A 20,752-nucleotide genomic window follows, 5' to 3' on the forward strand; every position below is an offset into this window, starting at 1 on the left:
ACAAGGCAGCATACTTTAAAGTGCTCTGAACCTTGCTTTTATCACCTAATGATACATCCTAGGGTTTTTCCATATTAGAACGTACAAAGTTTCTGAATTATTATTATTATTGTTACTATTTCTAACAGCTACATGGGATCCCACTGTGAAGGTACTATGGTTTATTTAACTCATACCCTACCATAAACATTTATGCTGTTTCCAGTCTTTTGCTCTTACAAACAATACTGCAACAAATAATTTCATACAGAAATAATTCACATGTGTGCAGATAATCAGAATAAATCCTTAAAAGTGGTTTGCTGGCCCAAAGGGTCAATATACTTATCATTTTGATAGAAATTGACAAGTCTATCTTTATTTGAATTCTACCATTTTCTACTCCCAGCAGCGGTGTCTATGAATGTGATAAGCACGTTTAAAGCCATTTAACAAAGAATAAATGAGGATAAATAATGAAAGTAAGCAGGAGCTTGGATGAAGAGCATTGGCACGTTGTAGACTAAAACTGCATGATTTATTAGAAATGGGAAAGTTGTGTGTTGATTGCACAGAAGGTGAGAAGATGAAATTTACAGCCCCAGCAGCCCTTATACCACCTTCTGTAACAACAGCAGCAGCTCGTGTGTGTAGCACGTCACACCCTACGAAGCCCTCTGTGTATATTAGCTCAGTTTGGCCTTCACAGCATCCCAGTGAGGTATGTGAGGCAAACAGAAGTACTATTCCTATTTACAGAAAGGTCAAGGAGTTGTCTTAAGGGAAACAGCTGGATCCTGGCAGCTCTGCAACATAAGCCCCAATCTTCTAACCTCAGCTCCTGTACGCTTTCTTGGAAGAGAATCTGAGTAAAAGCCAAACACTCCTCCCACCACTAGTTCACTGCCTCCCACCCCACCCCCAGCTGCCACCCCTGTACACCTCTCATCCAACTGCTCACTCAAAATCTCCCACTCTTCGTATCCTTTTCCCCTTGACCCCGACATATGGGTGGTGAAGCAACCCTCTGATGTCCAGGTGCATCCCCTCAGCCTACCTCCAATTTCAGCTGCAGCTGTGGAGGACCGTTCCGGTGCGCACACACTGCCTCCACCAATCCCATTTCAAGCACCGCCATGCCTCTTTACTTTTCTGCTTTAGGGCATTTTTCGAAGCCACAGGATCTCACTTTGCCGGGATCTGCAGGTGGGGAGGTGTCAAAGCTCTTGTGATGGATCCTCAACCAATGGGGGCAGGAGTTGGCAGGTCAGTGCCCCAGCTGCTATCCTTTGGAGGGATATCTGAGGGGCATTCCACCTGGTTTCTTGGAGGCTCCCCAGCAGGACTGAGCCCCAGTTGGCCACATCTGTAATCAGCCTTTCTCCTTTTTCATCTCACTCTACCCTCTTACTCCTGCTTCTTGGGATCCCCTCCCAAAAGACCACCCACAACGGAGTGCTGGTCCAGGCTCTGCTTCCAGGGCAGTTCCAACCAAGGCAGGTGGGCTCATGTTTCAACACACATCACTAGGCATAGGTTAATAATCTGGGAGAGTTGGAGAGAGACCTGTAGAAGCTGTGGACAGGGAGAAAGCATGACCGGGAGTCAGGTAAGTTAAGCTATTCTTAGTTTTGCCTCTAAATTGTCTTGTGATCTTGGGCAAATCACTTCCCCTCTCTGAGCCTCAGTTTCCTAATATGTAGAATAGCGATAATAAATATTCCCTGCTGCCTCGTAGGGTTGTTGCGGGGTGGGGGCGGAGGCCCTGTCCCAATTAACCTCTGTGAAGTTTCAATGTCTTCTCTTTGCACCACCAACTCTTCTATACACTCCGCGGAGAATAGCTGACTCCTTCAAAACTCTCTCCTGGACCTGGAGTTGGAGGGAGGAATTCTTAGGAGGAGGAGGAGCAAAAATGTTAAAATTCTTTTTTTCCTAAGTGGAGGGGCTTCTCTTTGGGATTGTCATGCTGTCTTAAAACTGTTCTCACCTTGGATTCAATCCAGGGCAAGCAGCCAGCTGATGGACTGTTAGAACTGTGGGCATCTGGGGTACACGCAGGCTTTATTTCACCACCAAATTTCCAGGAGTTTCTTCAAAATCTGAGTCTGCCCTTGGAGTGTCGAATATGTGAACATCATTGTGTGTGTTGCAGCAGGGAAAGGAAAAGCTGAGAACCCCCGTCTTTACGTGGCTCGTTTCCTATTTGGCTTGCTCGTGTAACCAGTGGTTGTATGAGTGTGTCAGGGTACAGCAGAGGCTGCCCCAGCAGGAAAACTAATGTGCAGCAGACTTCAGTTGGAGTTTGTTCCTCTCTTGAGCACTAGGTCCCAGGTGCAATGTCCTGGCGTGGAGCAGAGCAGGGGGCAGCTTTGTTCCATGCACTTCACCCTCCTTCTTGCCCCACTACCCTATAACGTGCATTGGGTCTGGATGACCAAAGCTGAGTCATCGCCTCACCCACCCAGCTTGCAGAAATTTAGGAAAAGAAATGTTTTAAAGCAACTGTTGCAAATATGAGGGGAGGACAAATTGCAGTCTGCCATGCTCACCCCAGCCAATTATTCCCTACTCCTTGGTAATTCTGAGAAAGGCCAACACTACTGGTTCAGGAACAGCGGGAACCCAGAGTACTAGGGGTAAATCTATTATCATAAATGCAGAGGGGAGCATTTGCAGTGACCAGCTGTTCTCAGTGTGCCAGTGAGAACAGAATATAAAGCGCAGACTTAAAATTCAGGCAGAGACACACGGATGTGAGAAGGGGCTGTCGTATTGGAGGGGTTAAAACATGCAAGCTGGGATGTTGAAAAAGGCTGTAGCATCATCCTTCCTGCAGGCTCTTTCAGAGCGCCATTGTTAGTGATCATTTCCGCCTGGAAACCAGAATCTGAGCAAGGTGACCCCTTGAACTTCCTTCAGATTTGTGATTTGTATTATTCTGGTCCCTAACAGGCTTGTCATCTCCCCATATGCCGCCCCCTGCAAAAAAGTCAACTTAAAAGATATTCTGTTTAAAAAAGAAATGCTACCAGAGGGGGGAAAAATCAACTCCTAGATAATTCTGCTTCCATGTTAAGAGATTTTCTTCCTTTTATTTTTCTGATTTAGACCATTTGCATGGAGACTGAGCCACTGTCTCTCTGCTTGTGCTGTTTCTCTGTGTTCGTATTCTTGTCTGCTCCACGACGTGACAGTCAGTCACTGCAGAGATGACTGCATGTGACAAGAATAGAGAATTTCATCATTTCAGGTGTAGGATGACTTGCTGTGTCCTTGGCCGATGGTTTCTGTGATAGCTTTGGCTCTTCAGCTGCTCCTGTGAGAGCAAGAAAGATCTGTTGAAAAGAACTCTTCTGATTAACATTTTAAAAACTTAATTAATTACTTTCTTATTCTCAACTCTCATATCTGGCACCCATCTAAAGTCACTTTCCCTTTACAGCGGTGGCAGTCCCAAATGTCAACAGAAGCATATCTCTGTTTGTAGTCTTGCAGAAAATAAGATGATGACATGCATTCACAAGCAACACATCACAGATTCCCCAGGGCGGTGAGTTGGCTGCCACCTGGCAGAGGCCTAGAAGGTAACTTATTTCAAGACTCTGGGTAGATCTCTGTCTCTCCCAAAACATACTTCTCAATCAGCTGACATTTCATAATGAAAAATTCCTTCGTTGGTCACTTCTAAAAGGCAGAAGCTCCCTTGGAGCCTCCATTCCCACCCAATTACCTGGAACGGACACAGGGAGTGAGGACTCTGGGGGTGGGATTGGAGGGAAATGCATGAAGCACAGGAAGAAGAAAGAGGAGGCTGCGCGGATACGGGAACACACATCCCTTTCTTAGAGTTTTCCTTGAAGGCAAGGAGAATGCATGGCAGAAGCTGATGGTGGCCCACCCATCTCTCTTTCGCCCACCTGAAGTCACCTGCAGCTCAGGGCAAAGTTTCTATACGGGGTGATGGCTAACTCCCTTAAGCACCTGTTAGTCTTGAAGACTTTCTCTGGCCTTGTGCTAGGAGCACAGTCAGTTTACTTGTGGAGGGCCAGAAGTGCAGGGAGTTAGTCCCAGGAGCAACCTTCAAGCCAATAATATGAAACTGGATAGATCAAAATAACTTCCTTATGCCTCGGTGCGGGACAGCTGCGAAGGCTGACTCGACTATTTCACGGTTCATTGTCAAACTTCTTTGGGATGTTTGATAAACGCATGTTCATTCTCAGCTTTATTTCCAGAAGCTTAACTGTTTGGGCCATGAAGTCTAACTCCAGGTTGAACTTTTCTTGTTTCATCTCAGACTAAGTTTAAAGGGTATTTGCAAAGTCTGAGTGAAATTCTGTTTACTCATTTTCAGCTAAGTATGAAGAAAAGTGACTGCATGCTTAAAAACCAGAATTGTTCATTTTGTGCCTAATGATCAATTCCAAGAAAAATAACATCCCGAGTGTTCCTCAGGTCTCTGCGAGGACCCCCGTGGAACCGAGCCCTGGTGGCCCACAGTGACACCCACTCATTCACACACACTTGGCTGGCTTTCCTCTTCCATCTCACTTTCCCACTCTCCATGCTTCCTGGGATCGCTTCCCAAAGAAACTACTTGTACCCAGTTCCTTACTCAGGGTTTACTTTTGAGAGAATACAAACCAAGACAGCACGTCTTCTCAAAACAGGAACTGCTCATTCATAACCCATCATGGGACCCACCGCCTTACATCAGTTTCTCACAAGTCCCCACTGGGAAACATCTGCTTCGGTCACACCCCTTCCCTTTCCCATCAGTGTTCTCTGATGCCCACTTCGTCCCATCTCCACATCTTTCATCACCATCTTCCCCTCCTTGGAAGTGTCCCAGACTTTCTCCTTGCCTGTGTCCCTCAAGACCCGGGAGATCAATCCTTGATATTTCTGGCCAAGAGATCTGCTGACATTGTAAACTTTTTGACGACTTCATGTCATACACTTTTCCCCATGACTCTCTGTTTCATTGCTTCATTAGATACAATTCCATGCCAATGATCCTATCAGAAGATGCAAAAAAGAAATCCACCCTTGAGTTAACCTGATGACTAATGACACCTCTATATACCTCAAATGCCCAATGCTGGTAGCAAAAACACTCCCACAGACATGGCCTGATTAAAAGTGGGGATAGATGTGCAGGGTTCTCTTGGCAGAAGCTGTAGTGAGTTCTTATTTTCTGTCTTAATGAAAACTGGTAAATTTTACACTCTCGTAGAACAAATAGAATTGTGACTTATGCTTCACAATTTAAGTAATTGATTTCTTGGATTTTTGACAGTTCTATCATGCTTTCAACAAATGTTTCTTTCCTTCCTAGGAAGTTAGTCATATGCTATTGGGAGAGGGTGTTTCAGGGAGCCCTGATTATTTTCCTTTCTTTCAATTGCAAGGCAATTACTGCCTAAATCATTTATTTGGCACTTAGCAGAAGTCATCTTGCATTTTTAATTCCTTTTTCTACCCACAAAAGCCCAGCTTCCCCAGGCAGGCATGTTGCCTTGTACTTCTCCCAGGAGCTGATAATTGCCGGTCATCTAAAAATAGAACAATAATTTTTTTCTTGTTATTGATGAAAATGTTGACACTCTTCTACAATATATTACGAAATTCCCTGCCTTTCTTAAGAGAAGTGTTGGCAGAATTGGATCTCAGCAATTGCACCATGCGCTGTTAGGTTTCTACACTGAGTTTAGATTTCTGTCTTCCTCTTCCTTAACCAACTCGTCTACTCCCATGGTGCCCATCTCAAATGCCTCCTCTTTCCACATGACAAGTGCTTTCCCAGTTCCTGGATTATACTCTGCTGCAGGCTAGGAATCCAGTATCCCAGCTGGGACTCTGCTTGGAATGAAGAAGGCACCAGATGTCTGTCCTTTGTTCTGCAGCTCTGTGATGGACATATCCAGTGCTCAGAGACCGTCCCCCTCACATCTCCAGGCGGGAGCTGTTGGTTGCAGAAGGCTTCCCTCCCTGTGTACACAGGGTCTTGGGTGGGCCTGGGCAATGCCTGGGCAACATTAAATGATGCAGAGAAAGGAACCATTGACATCCTAAAAGCCAGCATGAGAACCCCTATGCATGGCTGTGACTCATGCAACATCTCTCCTAGCTTTGGTTTTCCATGATTGCAAACTGGAAGAAAAATAAGACAACTCACTTCCTCAGAATCCAGAAAACCTATTGATCAACAGCAGCTTTGCCCACGAAGAACAACCTTCCCCAGCTCTGCCCTCTGTTAACTTTTTTTTTTGAAGTATAGCTGATTTACAATGTTGTGTTAGTTTCTGGTATACAGCATAGTAATTCAGTTATATGTATGTATATATTCTTTTTCATTATAGGTTATTACAAATTATTGAATACAGTTCCCTATGCTATACAGTAGGATCTTGTTGTTTATCTATTCTGTATACAGTAGTGTGTATCTGCTAATCCCAAAGTCCCAATTTATTCCTGTCCTCCCCTTTCCCCTTTGGTAACCATAAGTTTGTTTTCTATGTCTTTAAGTCTGTTTCTGTTTTGTAAATAAGTTCATTTGTGTCATTTTTTTAGATTCCACATGTAAGTGATATATTTGTCTTTATTTGAGAAGCTTCACTTAGTATGATAATCTCTAAGCCCATCCACTTGCTGCAAATGGCATTCATTCTTTTTATGGCTGAGTAATATTCCATTGTATGTATATATACCACAACTTCTTCATCCAATCATCTGTCAATGGATATTTAGGTTGCTTCCATGTCTTGGCTGTTGTATATAGTGCTGCTGTGTACATTGAGGTGCACACATCTTTTCAAATTAGAGTTTTCTACAGATATATTAACTTTGTTTCGGCCTATGGCTGGAAAACCTCATCTTTTATAGGCAACCTCAGGCAGCCATCCCAGATCCACAGAAACTAACTGCAACCTGTGTCCTACTTGAGGTGGTATGGTAGCATTAAAGTTCCCATTTCAATGGGCAAAAAAATGCAACATACAAGGCATTTTAAAAATGTTTGCTATCTCTTTTCTATAAATGAATTATATTGGTTGTACTGGCAACCTGCTGTTGCGCACAGAAGAAGAGCCTGTCTAACTGAACAACTTTTATTTTTGTTTGTTTGTAATTGAGGATCTTGGGAACTTTAAGTTAGATCATTAGTGGGCATTGGGCTTCTCGGTTTTAATGGACTTAGTCATCACACCTACCCTCCTGCAGTGTCAAAACCCTACCAGAACAGTTTGCTCTGGCAGAAGGAGAACTGACAGAACTCTGGTTCTCCTTTGATGGAAAATCCTGGGAAAGTTCCATTTTCACGGGTATTTTAGGTGTTGCACATGCACAGTCAGGACAGCCTGAGAAGTCATTGCTGGTAGTGAATGTTGGTGCAAAGTTTCTGCAGCTGAGTGAAGTCAGCTAAAAAATGCTCCATGTTAAGAATGGTCCAACCCAGGAGAACTAAGGAAAATGTTAATGAAACCAGCAATTCCTCGAGAAAATTCACCTTTTGGTCCAAAAGGGTATGCGTGCATAACGGATGCTTTGTGAATTATGTACTTGAAGGTGTATTTGGAGGTCCCATAACTGCAAGACTAGCCAGTGAGCAATATGGCACCCTAGGTGTACTTTGTGTGGACAAAGATGAGACCAACAAGCTCTCATTAGGGCCGGAGGCTTCACCCCGTTTATTTTGTCTCACAACCTGCTGCATAGGTTCTGTAGGAAGTAGTTTTAATTCCCTTTATAAACGAGTCTCAGAAGAGAAGAACAACCTGCCTAAGGTCCCCCAGCTAGTAAGGATTGGGGCCAGCATTCAAACCTAGGATTTTTCTGCTGAAACTACAGACACATTCTGAAGAAGATGCCTGTTTGGAGACAAAGTTTCTGTTGATATAAATTCTTCTCCAGGGTGACAATCAAAATGTTTAGCCACCAGACTGCCCCAGGGCACTGACCAATCAGAAGGGAATCAGCAGTAATTAATGTGTACAATCGTACGGGTGCATATCTGCTGAATATCTGTCCATCCTCGGCAGTCCATAAGCGAGATTCAGAACTCCCTGAGTGATTGTAGAAGAGTACATGGATGGTCACTGACATCAAAATATTTTTTATTTCAAATACTTTTGATGACAAAAATGTAGATTGGATAAAATTGCAAAATACTTAAAGGCATAAAAAAGAAAATAAAAATTGAATGTAATTCACACACCCATATACTCCTGCCATAGGTAAGATCTTGCCTTTTTTACTGATGTTCTCATGTCATTTAAAAAATCTCTGGTGACTTTATGCTAATGGCTGCTTAAAATTTCATTTTAGGGATGTAATATAATTGATTTAACCTTCCTCTTCCTATTGTAAATTTCAAATATTTCCAAGTTTTCATTTGTATAAATAATGCTTTGATAAATATCTTTGTGCCTGAAGCTCTGTTTGCTTTTATGTCCTTCAGAAAATTCTTAGACCAATTGCTGGTAACCGCCTAATGTTATAAATCTGAACTGTAAACTGACTATTACTTTCTCAACTCACCTCTTCAGTGAGGAAAATTTCCCTTCCACTCAGTATAGTTACCACCAATACTAATAATTATCATCATCACTATTATGGTTATTCCCTTTGTGGTCCCCTCACTGCCATTAGGATGAAGTTCAGTCCCCTGTATGAGGTTTACGAGGTCATGCGTGAGCTCACTTTGTCTTATCCTCTCTGTCTCATCTGTTGCTACTCCACCCTTGAACTTCATGCTCAAGCAACATTATGTGACTTACCATTTCCTGAATGTACCAGAAGGTCTCCAGGACTTTGTATGTGCAGTTTCCCCTGCCGGGACGACTTTCTTCACCACCTCTGTAACTCCCAACTAATCTCTCCAGTTTATGCTTTGATATTCTTTATTCTAAGGAGTGTCAGGGTCACTACATTGTGCCCCAACCCATGACTGGGCCACCTGGCCCACCTGATGCCGCCATTGCTTTGTAGTGTCCACCCCATCATCCATCACTCTGCAGTGTAATTAACAGTCTTCCCCACTAGTTACTAGGCTCCTTGACAACTGTGTCATGGAGCCTGTTGTGTCCTCAGTGCCTTTTGCAGATCTGGCATATGGTAAGCAGGGAATAGATATTTGTTGAAGATACAGGACACCATCTATATTTAAAGTATTAGTTTGCTGCTCCAATTGAATGAATCAGAGAAAGTCCCCAAGCGCTAGGTGTTTGTAGATCTTGAGAAGCTGCCTTTTTTTTTTTTTGCTTAGAAAATGATACATTTCAGCAGAAATGGCAAGAAAGTCAAAGCCAAATGTGTAAGGCTCCGGTTACTGGGAAACCAGGGAGAGAGGAGGGAAAGGCATCCACCCTTCATCCCACAGTAAGTTTAGATAGCAGACCTACGTGCTGACTTCAGGTTGGAAATTCCCATTGCACAGATTAGCAGTGCAGGGATGGATGAATGATTCCTGCTTTTAAGAGCCCAGCCACAGTCTGGAGATCACAATCCCATCCTGGCCTGGGAGCCAAAACAACCAGGTCTAGAGAGGCGGCACCCTCAGACCTGCCATCCCTGCCTCCCAGATACAAAAGGAAAATGTCTTCTCATGTTTAACCATCAGTTGTGAACCAGCCCCCTAACTCGTCCCATCGCTTGGAATCCAGTTGAGCTTCTAGATTCCAGCAGTTTCTAGAATTTTCAGAGGAGATGGTGACTCATTTCTACGTGATCTGCCCATGCTCTTTCCGCCCTCGAGCTGATGTGTCAGTACAAAGACCTTGGGGTTGGCCAGCTTCCAAGCTACTGAAAGCTATGTATAGTGCTGTGGAAGACTACAGAATTGGTCATCAAATGACTTGCATTCTGGTCCAAGTTTTGTAATTAACTTGATTGTGTATTTCTTTATGTATCTGCCCCCTCACCTGGAAATTGAGGTGTTTGGGGCCAGGTCACTTCTTTTCTGGTTCTTTTCCATTATATGTTATCATAAGAAATTGAATATTGTTCCCTGTGCTTTACAGTAGGTCCTTGTTGTTCATCTATTTTATATATAGTAATGGTATATGTTAAACCCCAACCCCTAAGCAGGCCACTTCTGAGATCCCTTTCAAGTCTTAGATTTTTCTAATTTGATTCCTACATAACCCTGTGCTTGGCACTGTTGGGAACTGGTTAAATGTAAAGCATGATTTCGGTCTTTTAGCAAACTTGGGGAGAAAAGATGACCTGGATTGGTTCATATATTCTCCCATTTGTGTAAATGCCAAATAAAGGGTTCATGCCCTCCTCCACACTATTGGAGACAAAGGAGAGGCTTGAGCAGATCCTTGAAATGAACCATTCAACAAAGACCCCTGGCAAGAAACAGCCCCTGGGGTGAGCCATAGTCATAGCCTAGTGTTAGTGTTATTACGTTTACCCTCCATCAGAGTCCTAGAGGTTCTCTAAGAGGGGCAGGTGCTCAGAAAAGCTTGTGGGACGGGATGGGAAAGGACAGGTTGTATTCATGTCCAGTCTACACTTCACACTGTACTTGGCTGTAATTCCTCACTCAGAGACTATCTCTAAGTGCTTGTCTCTGGGGAACCACTACTACTACTAATTTTTTAAAAATCACTTTAGCTCAGCATAGGTACACATGCCTATATTTGCAAAAGTATTTCCAGGAAAATAGAGTCTTCATCTCTTGACCCTTCACCTGGGAGGGGAGAGGGATTGTGAACTAAAGCTAGTCAGGCACTGAGTCTGAATTAGGTGGCACAGCTCCTCTGTGACCTCTCCCTCCACCCACTTTTCTCCCCATCTTGGCCTCATTTTACCCAAATGAGTCATCTGCTGCTTCCCTCATCTGGGAGGTTAGCTGCTAGCTGAACCATGGGGCTTTAATGGCTAGGAAACTTTCCTACTGTTCACCATGTCCACCTTTCACATAAGATCATGCCTCCCCTCCTGTGTCTGCATTTGGATTTCCAATGGGGACAAAATAAGTAAATAAATCAAGGGAGTGCAAATGAATGGAGGAAAGGAATAGAGAGAAAAGAAAAGGACAGAAGGGATGTCCTGGAATTACTTATCTGGCTTGGAAGTAGGGAACTGAAGTGAAACTGATGGCAGAATACCTCTGTGCCACTCCCACAGGCCCCCACGTCCATCTCAGGCATCAAGTCTCCACTCTAATGGCTGCCAGGAGCAGCAGTGTGCTAATCTGTAAATCATGCCATGTGGAATCACTTTATTAATTGCATTTTTCATATGCTATTAAAATGAATTTGGATCTGACCTTATTAAACAGGGAGTGATCACAGGTTCTTAGTCGAGGGGAATACTTGAATATAGCAGCTTATACTTTGTATCTGCCAGAATCGTGGCAGGAAACAAATGGCATGTTCCAAGTGGGTGCTTAAAGAAAGTTCATTAAAGACACTAAGTACAATGGTGTGGGTGGAGAATAGGGAAACCGGCAAGGGAGACTGCAGGAGACCCGAACTGGTTACTGTACCTTGGACCAAGCTCTAGCTCTAGGAGACAAGTGGCTACCTGCTGGCAGCTGTGGGCTCTGGTAGAGGAGCACAGTGTGGCTGGAATGGAGGGAACAGGGAAGTAACCCAGCTCTCACCTTCCAGTCTCCTGCCAAAGCCTCCCATTGGCTAAACCCAACGTGAGACCCAGTGAGAGAGCAGGAGAGCCTGTGGACAATGTCCATTCAAGTCAGCTTCCCAGGGTCAGAGCAGGGCGGGAACATGAGGTTCTGGGTCTGCAGGGGCACACAGAGACGATCTAGTCCACATTTATGTAGTACATGATGATAGCCAGAAATACAGAAACTCAGATCTGGATATAGAAGTCTATTTTATAATCTCATTTGATCCTCACAACAACCCTGCAGGATGTTCACATTTTTCCAGTAAGGTAACGTGAGCTCTCAAGGGATCAAATCATCAACCCAACTAGAAGAGGTGGCAAAGTGAGGCTATCCGTCCAGAATTCTGACCCTTACAGATGTCACTCCCTGTGTCTGTCTCTTTTCTGTACCTGCCCTTCTTCCCAGCTACCCAGGGTTGACCTGTCCTTCAAGTCTAGTTCAAACTTATTTGAATGAAGTAACTCCACGGATCCCACCCCTTCTCACTGTGGAGACCCTTGGTGGTGGTCAACTACACAACTTGGTGGTGTTCGCTTATTGACTTTGTATTGTCCTGGGGTGTTGGTCCCTGAGCTCCAGGGTCTGTTTTCTTAAGACAATATCAATAGACAGTTCCTGTGGATGTCAACCTCTGACAGTGCTTGGCACATTCTGCTACTCAGCAAATGACCAATAAATACTTCCCAAATAGAAATCAGTGGCGTGGGAAGGCAGTCAGAAATAGGTACACATCTGTGAGTGAACCTACCTGTGTCAGGCAGGAAACAGAACCACTTGTGCTGAAAGGAATGGAATGTAGTATTTCCGCATGTTCTGGGATCTTCAGCTTTACTTCCTCTTAACCTTTTTCACCATTCTGTAGCCATCTTTGGGTGACTGTGGTAGCATTTGCTTGCAGAAGTGAGGGGCCACCGGTTAGACTGTTGGTTTTAAGATCAAATTACTCTAACTGTGATTGACAGGTCAGGAAGTTGGTATTGCTAATGACCTCTGCCTACTTCTCCATTCTTCATTCAAGATCAGCTCACTGGCTTTATTTAGCACAAGCTAAATTGCATCTGGAACCCTAGCTCTAACAAATAATGAGAAGGCGGTTTGGGAGCTCTTCAGCCTTGTACTATTGAAGGGAGCCTAGAAAAGGGTGGGAACGGACTCTGAACAGAGCACGTGCAGGACTACGCATGGATGGACAGTATCCGTGTGCTGCCATCATTCAGAAATCAAGACACTGCAGTCGGGGCTGGGAATCCAGGAGTGTCAGGAGGCTCAGTGAGGCAGATGCTTTTGAGGTATTTTAGATTGAGCACTTTTCTTCCAGTCTTCAAGGTCAGCCTTGGTGGGACGCGATGTCAAAGAAAGACAACCTGTGACACAAGGGTGGGTGGAGAGGAAGGGCAACCAGCCTTCCCTGGGAGCCCCAGGGGTGCAGTGGAGTGGGGCTGGGAACCCCCCCAGGCTTCTAGATTATGAACCTGCATTTCCTGAGCATCAACTGCTCATTAAAAGTCCCCTCTCCAAGCCCTCTACCATCACCCCACCACCAACTCCATCCACCCCACATACTCTGGCTGACATCTTGAGCCCTTCTTGATTAACAGGGCCCCCTGGTGGCGTCTCAGAAACAAATTTTCTGTAGCATAGCAACACATGAGCTCAATTTGAGCTCAACTTCTACATGGGGGAAAAACACAAATCTAAACTGAGACGATGAGCAAGTTGGAACTGGAACTCAAGACGCTTAGCTCCCGGCAACTGGGGCCGCTCCTGCTCTCCTCCTGAGGTGCGAGGCTGAATCCAGCTAGTCCTTATGCAGGGCAGTGGTTCTCAGCTGGGGCTGTTCTGCTCCCCCCAACCCAAGGCACACCTGGCAATGTCCGGAGGCATCTTTGATTGACACAACTCGGAGCTACTGGCATCCAGTGGGTAGAGGCCAAGGATGCTGCTTAAACATCGTACAGTGCACAGGACAAGAAAGAAGCATTTGGTCACAATGTCAGCAGTGCCTCAGTTGAGAAAGTCTCCTTCGAGGAGGACAGCTGTCCTCTCAGGATGTTCCTCAGGTTCTCGCCAGGCTCAGACTCTCTGCATTGCTCTTCAAACCTGAGACACAGGAGAACTGAAAAAACAGGAAATGGTAAAAACCCACAAACCTCACACCCTTTAAGATGACCGTTATTTTTTATTTACAAAAGGAAAATAACAAGCATTGGCAAGGATGTGGAGAAATTGAAACCCTCGCATATTGCTGGTGGGAATATAAGATGGTGCAGTCATTGTGGAAAACGATACGGCGGTTCCTCAAAAAGTTAAACAGAATTACCGTATGATCCAGGAATCCAGGATGTACCCCCAAAGAGCTGAGAGCAGGGACTCAAACAGATGCCTGTGCACCAATGTTCATAGCAGCATTACTCACAATAGCAAAATAGATGGAAACAACCCACATGTCTGCCAACAGAAGAATGGGTACACAAAGTGTGGTATATGTGTACCATGGAGTATTACGCAGCCTTGGGACATAATGAAACTCTGATAGGTACTACAATGCAGACGAACCTTGAAAATGCTAAGTGAAATAAGTCGGACACAAAAGGACAACGATGGTGTGATTCCACTTACAGGAAGTACCTAGAAGATGCAAATGCATAAACACAGGAAGTAGAATGGTGGTCGCCAGGGGCTGGGAGAAAGGAGAATGGGGAGTGTCTGTTTAATGGGTAGAGTTTCTGTTTGAGTAGGTAAATAGTTTTGGAAACAGGTAGTGCTGATGCTAGTACAACACTGTGACTACTTAATGCCATTGAAGTGCATGCTTGAAAATGGTTAAGATGGTAACTTTTATGTTATGTATATTTTATCACAATATGAAAACCTCACAAGTTTGCAGTTCTCAGCTCTTTTAGACCAAACCACAGCAAAGGTCAGCAGGGTCCCCAGATTGCTAGGACCCTCTGACAGGGACCCACAAAACCCCCAGGTCTGTTTGCCAGAACTTATGCCAGGTCATGACATATTAGCTGAAGATCAGCTGCACATCGCTTTGATTACCCTGGGCTCAGCCTGGATTTCATGGGAGTGGGGACAGCTGGCAGCAAGGCGGCTGCCACCGCAGCTCACCAAGAGGGCTTCACTAAAAAGTCAGAAACACACTGCAAAAGGGGGCCCCTCGGAAGCCCTTTTGGCTTCAGTTGCAGAATCAGCAGGACTGTCTTTCTGGGGGAAAGAAGACAAAAGGAAGGGGCTGGAACTCGGAGGAGGAATGAGGATGGCGCCAAATCCTTCTGGCTGTCCCTGCGCCTCGGCTGAGCCTGGGAGGCACCAGCTCTGCTCAGGTGAAGACGAGGCTACATTACTTGTCGTAACCCGTTTCTCTGTGACAGTTCACTGTCTGTTTGTACAGGTGAGTGTGATGTGTGCACACCCATGAGTGCTTTACTTAACATTTCCCTCTAAGCTGGTGACCTCAGTCTTTACAATACAGGGACGATGGGCTGAGGGTAGGATGTTCAATTCCAGTTATGAACCAGTTAGCATCAACAGAAAACTGTCCTGCATCACAGAGAGTACCCTTGCCTCAGACAGCCAGCTGGCAAGGAGATCGGTAAAGGAATAGGATAACTCTGAGCAAGCCGTGCACACCCAGCCACGCCCAAGCCCTCGGGGAAACAGAAGCCTTTGTCAAGCAGTGAGTGGTGCTGAAGGACATCGGTACCTGGGTAACTGGCATATGGCACAAGCTGTCGTTCACCCAGAGGGTGCTGCGGACCCCAGAAATACCCAGTATGTGATATTAGTCACTTCCCATCAACTCAGTAAGCCTCAAGCAGCATGATTTCCCGGTTCTCTTTTTGAAGTTGTAGATGATGTCCACTGTGTAAACCCAAGATTTTCCCAGTGTCCCCCCATGGTTCCCAGTGAGAGGAGTCAGTAGCTGGTGAAGGTCCAAGCTGGGTGAACATGGTTCCTCAGCTGTCAGGATTGAAGATCTCTGTATGACCAGACCAGCCTCTGCAGAGTCTACAGACCTTCAAGACATCCTCTTGGTGCGGTCTTGCCCAGCAGTGCTAGAATTACTCCAGCATTCCCCTCCAACAACCACAGAAAAGCACTCTCACCATGGAACTGAGTATAGGGTCAGAAAAGCCATGGATTTTCTAAAGCCTGTATGTAGGGGTGATGTCATCTCAGGCCGCTCCCTGGGGTCAAGCAGTGTCCCAGGCCATTGCCTGTTTGTGCAGGGTTGTGGCAATATGAGAAGCACCAAATCTCTTAAATATCTTTGCTATACCTTCCCCCCTGAATAGGATACCTTCCCATCCCCATATCTTTATTCAGTCTTCCCCAGTTTCTACCCATCTTTATACAGCATACTATTTAAGCAAGTCAAAGCAAGGCATGTTAATAACTGTTTAATTCTAGAACCTTTTATTTGCAACTCCGAAACCTGCCACCAGGTGGCGGCGGCACGTCACGTTTTGCTATTTCGGTTTCCACGGGAACAAACGTTTACTGGGAACCTACCCTGCGTCAGGCAGTGCGCGGGGAGTGCTCCCCGAGTGGGCTCGCTTTATCCTACGAGGACCCAAAGTATTACCGTCCCCGTTTTACGAAAAGGAGACAAATTCTGAAAGGTTGAGCAACTAGCCCAAGATCACACCACTCCATAGAGGCAGAGCTGGAGTTTTGAAACCCGGTGGCTATTTTGATTCCCACAGTGTTGACAGCTCCGCTGTCAGGGCGGAGTTTCTTGACGAGCCTCCTTTCTATGTGCCTGCGCCTCTTCTCCTAATTTTCTGTGCCGCACAGTTTGCCCTGCAGTCAAGGCCCCGCCTTGTTCGTTTGGCGCGCTCACCTGGGGACTGGATTGCCGGTTTCCGTGTTCTGAACCTCCTGCGCATTCCAAGCTAAGTGGGGCTCACAGAGAAGGTTCAGTGCGTTTCGAGGGCTTGCCTGGCTTGGGCTCTCAGCGTGGGGGTGGGTGCCGACTGAACTTTAATTGTTGGGGGAGGGGTTGCCAGACATCTTCAGAATAAGGAGGAGGTGGGAGAGGCTGTGCAGTGGGGGTCAGCTCCGCAGGGCAGCGTGAAGCAGCTGCGGGCCAGGCCCCACGGGTGATGTGAAGACCCACTAGGTACCCCCAGGACACCACACCCCCGACCGCCCTCCCCTTGGTGCCCATAGCTCTTATGAACTGTGTGAGCTGCACTTGCTTAAGGAAGAGAAGATGTCTCTGGAGAGGGTGGAGAGGGAAGAGAGAAAGTCTGGGGCCAAAGAGACGTTGCGAGAAGGGCAGGTGATGTGAGCAGCAGGAGAGATGGAGAGGGCTTGCCAAGGCTCTAAGTGTCCCTGGGGCACCGCCAAGGGGCGGGGCGGGGGGGTGTGTGATTACATAAGCTAAAGGGAGGGAAATGGGAGCAGCTGTGAGGGGAGGGAGCCAGGGATGTGTGGGAAAGTGGCAGAGATTCCAGCAGTGTCCTGGGCAGGGAGAACATGGCAAGTGAGACCCCTTCCCGTTCCCATGCCAATGATCCTCTCAGGCTCCGCCCCTTCCTTCTTGGTTCTGAGTATCTTCCCGCCAGGGGTGATCCTAAACAGTCATCACTTGTTCAGATCCCTGCTCTCCCAGAGGAGGGGCAGAGAGTCAGCCCACAGGGTGGGGGTTCCTGCATGGCTGGACTGGGTGATGACAAAAGCCAAGGAGCAAACAGAGCCAAGAGCCCAGTTGTGAGCAGAACGTACAAAGCCAGGAGGTGGAAGGGGGAGCTTACAGGCCCACAAACCATGGGGGCAAGAAGCAGAAAGAGAAGGCAGAGTGTAGGACCAGGAATCCAGGGTCAAGGAGGCAGGAGCAGGACGATGAGAGGAGACAGGAGGGTCAGCCCTGTTTAAAGGAGATGCTGTTGGCCTCGTCTCCTTTTAATGTGGCTCATGGGGCCGTTCCTGGGGAGGGTCAGCCAAGTGTACAAGGCAGGTTAGGCCCCATGAATGGAAAACAAGTTTCTGGGGATCAGCTTCTGACAGTGGCTTTGTATTCTAAGAAGAATCCCCCCAAAGCCAGCTCCCCCAATTCTACCTGAGACATCCCACAGCTCGTGGTGTGCCCCCATTAGAGGTGGCCTGTGGTACAGGACAGCGGTACCAGAAAATGCTGCTGCACGGGGGAGAGCTCATGAAAGCCACGGTGCTTCTGCAGTGGCTGGACTAGGATTTAGCTTGAATTAGATGACGGTGTGGAGAGAGATTTCTTATGTCCCTTTTTAAGTAACTGAACCAGAGTAAGAGGAAGAGGGCTCAGGTGAGCCTGGCAACTTCGAGAAACCTCTTTAGGGTACTTCTGCAGGAATTCTCTAGAATAGCCATCCTGAGGAAGAGGGAGTCACCGTACGGGCAGGAAGCCAAGGGCAAAACACAAGTGAGGAAAAGAACACAAACACCTAACAGGACGGACAGACCACAGCTCGCTCTCCCCTTGTGCCATCCTGAAACTGACCAGCCGGAGTGTCCTGCCTCCGTGACTCCCCAGCCCTTCTGCGGCCCACAGCCCTGTTGTCAGGGAAAGAGTGCCTAGCCCCTCATAGAAGAATCTCTGATGAGAATCCATACTGTCTGCACGGCTGGAGCTGAAGCATCGCTTACATCATTTCAATGGAAGGGGAAAATCACCAAGGTGACCCTGTGTTGCCTCTGTGCCTGTATCTGACCGGCAGACTCCAGCGTCTGGGTGGGGTTGACCTCTGCCTGTCTGCTGACAGTTCACACAGCCCTTTCACACGTGGAATCTCCCTTGAACCTCACAACAGTCCTAAAAGGTGGGCTTCTCATCCCCATTTTGTGATTGAGGAAAGGAGAGTCAGGAAGTAGCTTGCCCCAGCCATGGAGCGGGTGGGTGAGACTGGACTTGAATCAGATCTTTTAATTCCAAATATCCCCGCCTTTTTTTCTATTATCAGGGCCAAATGATAAAAAATGCCAATCTGGGGAGTTTCTAAAAAGCTGTTTTCCATTTTATGAAATCGTCCTGTGTTCTGTGATTATTTCCTTTCTGCTTTATTTTAGGGGCATTAAAATATCTTTTCTTTATGAAAATGATGCTAATGTGGATGGCAGATAAACATTTTTTACGTAAGGTTTACTTGGCCAGATTGAAAAAAGTGGCAACCCTGTGTTAGCCTCCAGAGTGTGTATCGGGACCGTCCCTCGTGTTTGACCTCGGAAAGCCCAGGAACCAGCCGCCTGCAGTGCGCCGTATTCACAGGGAGCGATTGCATCCACCTACGCTGAGAACCACTGGAGGACAGTTGCTGTATGTTATGGCTGAGCGTCCAAGCACATGCCTGAGGAGTCTGCCCGGCCCAGAGTGGGAGTGGCATCCCCTGATGTACGGAAGAAAGCTGCAGAGACCCTGCTCGCGCCAAATGTGGCAGCCTTTGGAGTACCCCTGGCACCTCAGCGCATTAAAAACGTATTCCTGTCTCCACAGTGCATGGATGCATGTCGTATTAGCAGCATTCTTACTGCCAAGAGAATTTTCCAGGTCTGCTTTTACTTCGGCAATTAAAGTTATTCAAAACTCTTTAAACTTCGGGAAACCTTAAAACTGTGAATGAAGCAATTTTTCTTAAATTTCAACAGTCATACAGTGTACTTTAATGAACCTCTGAAAGCAACACTACGAAGGTGGAAATGGGCGACCTGGTTACCATTGGATCCATTTTTGAACCATCATGTCTGTTCCCGGCTGCATGTGATGCTTATGTGATTGGCGCCCGTTGACTGTGTTTAGACTGTGTACAGTCTAAACAGCCCGTGGAAGGTGTGCCCGCATCCATCAGCGGGTCATCACGGACAGGCTTCGTCAAGCCTGGATCGGAAGACCTTGGTCTGCCTCACCAAAGCCACATCCACTGTTATTTGGAGAAGCTTATAGCCACTTCACTGATTATATCAACTTCCTCCCATTTTAAGTCAGAAAAGAGCAGATCCATGTGGTAACATCACTTCCAAGAGTAAATATTATGCAGTGACAAAGAAAAAACAAACTGGCAAAATTAACATCCTTTGACAAAGCAGAAGTTATCACAGTAACAACTGCCCAGACAGCCCTGCAAAAGCCACCAGCCCAGACCATCGGTCTCCTCTTCTTTCGTGTGCCAGCAGTTTCACCAGCAGGTTGGCCACAGTGTCCTCCTGACAACCTGTCTCATCTTGAGTGTGGGCTGAACCTAAGGGTTTATCATCGGCCAGATTGACTTTGCCTTAAGCTCCTCACAGTCAAGGAAAAGAAATGCTCGGGCCAAACAGCTTTATGACAAATGTGGAAGAAATGCCTGCCAGATGCACCTTTCTGGACGCTGCGCTGCTTTTGTGTTTTTGTGTTGATGTGGCACTGGAATGTTTAGCGACATGATTGTGCCACCTTCCAAACCGGCATGTTACCGGCAAAAATGCAAGAGTCTTTTTATAAATAAACTTCAGCTCGCTTTGTGTGAATACTTACATGTTCCTGGGGTTGCTTATTACCTGGAAGAGTGTAATTATTTGCATTCTACATTCCACAGTACCTAACACTGTGCCCTATGCCGAACAGATGCATCATACCTGTTGCACTAAATCATGGATGGGCTTTAAGTCAGCACATTATAGAATCCCTTGAGGGGCAGGCTCCCTAAGGCAATCTCTTGTGATGATCAAGACTGGATCTATAGGAAATATTAGTGAACTACACCCTTCCATCTAAGTGTACAAGTCTGAAGGTGATCAGAGGAGAGGCGTATTGGTGAGAGAAATGAAATCATTTGAACTCCACTTGGCAGTTCCGGGAAGGTAAGTTACTCCCAGAGCATTTATAGCCCTGGAGGATCCTAGTCCTAACACACCCTGGGACAAGTTGGTGGATTCTGGCTTCAGCATGAATCCAGAGAAGCCAACAGAGTTGTCACAGCACCAAGCATATAAATGTTGAATTATCGTGTACTGTTAAGATGCTGTACAAGTGGCAAAAGAATTTTCACTGTTTCATCAGCCATGGCTGAAAACTGAGGCAGGTAGCCTAGAGAAGAGAGAACAATTTCTTCATGGTTCACAGTTTACAAAATACTTTCACACACATTATCTCATCGAGTCCTTCTA

General features: G+C 46.2%; 2 long non-coding RNA genes across 2 annotated transcripts in view; one reads left to right on the plus strand and one right to left on the minus strand.

The window, feature by feature from the left end:
* Positions 1-20,115, plus strand: part of LOC140697326 (uncharacterized) — a 35,450-nt gene extending 15,335 nt beyond the window's left edge. Inside the window, exon 2 of the long non-coding RNA XR_012074255.1 lies at positions 18,680-20,115. This is a non-coding gene — a long non-coding RNA (uncharacterized lncRNA). The remainder of the gene's footprint in view (positions 1-18,679) is intronic.
* On the minus strand, positions 12,737-16,578 carry LOC140697327 (uncharacterized). Its single transcript, XR_012074256.1, has 3 exons — positions 16,476-16,578; positions 13,488-13,739; positions 12,737-12,987 (listed from the first exon to the last, which is right to left on the minus strand). It is a non-coding gene; the product is annotated as an uncharacterized lncRNA (long non-coding RNA).
* Positions 20,116-20,752: the final 637 nt, after the last annotated feature.

This window comes from Vicugna pacos, chromosome 7 (genome assembly GCF_048564905.1).
Source record: "Vicugna pacos chromosome 7, VicPac4, whole genome shotgun sequence".
Taxonomy (NCBI): domain Eukaryota; kingdom Metazoa; phylum Chordata; class Mammalia; order Artiodactyla; family Camelidae; genus Vicugna; species Vicugna pacos.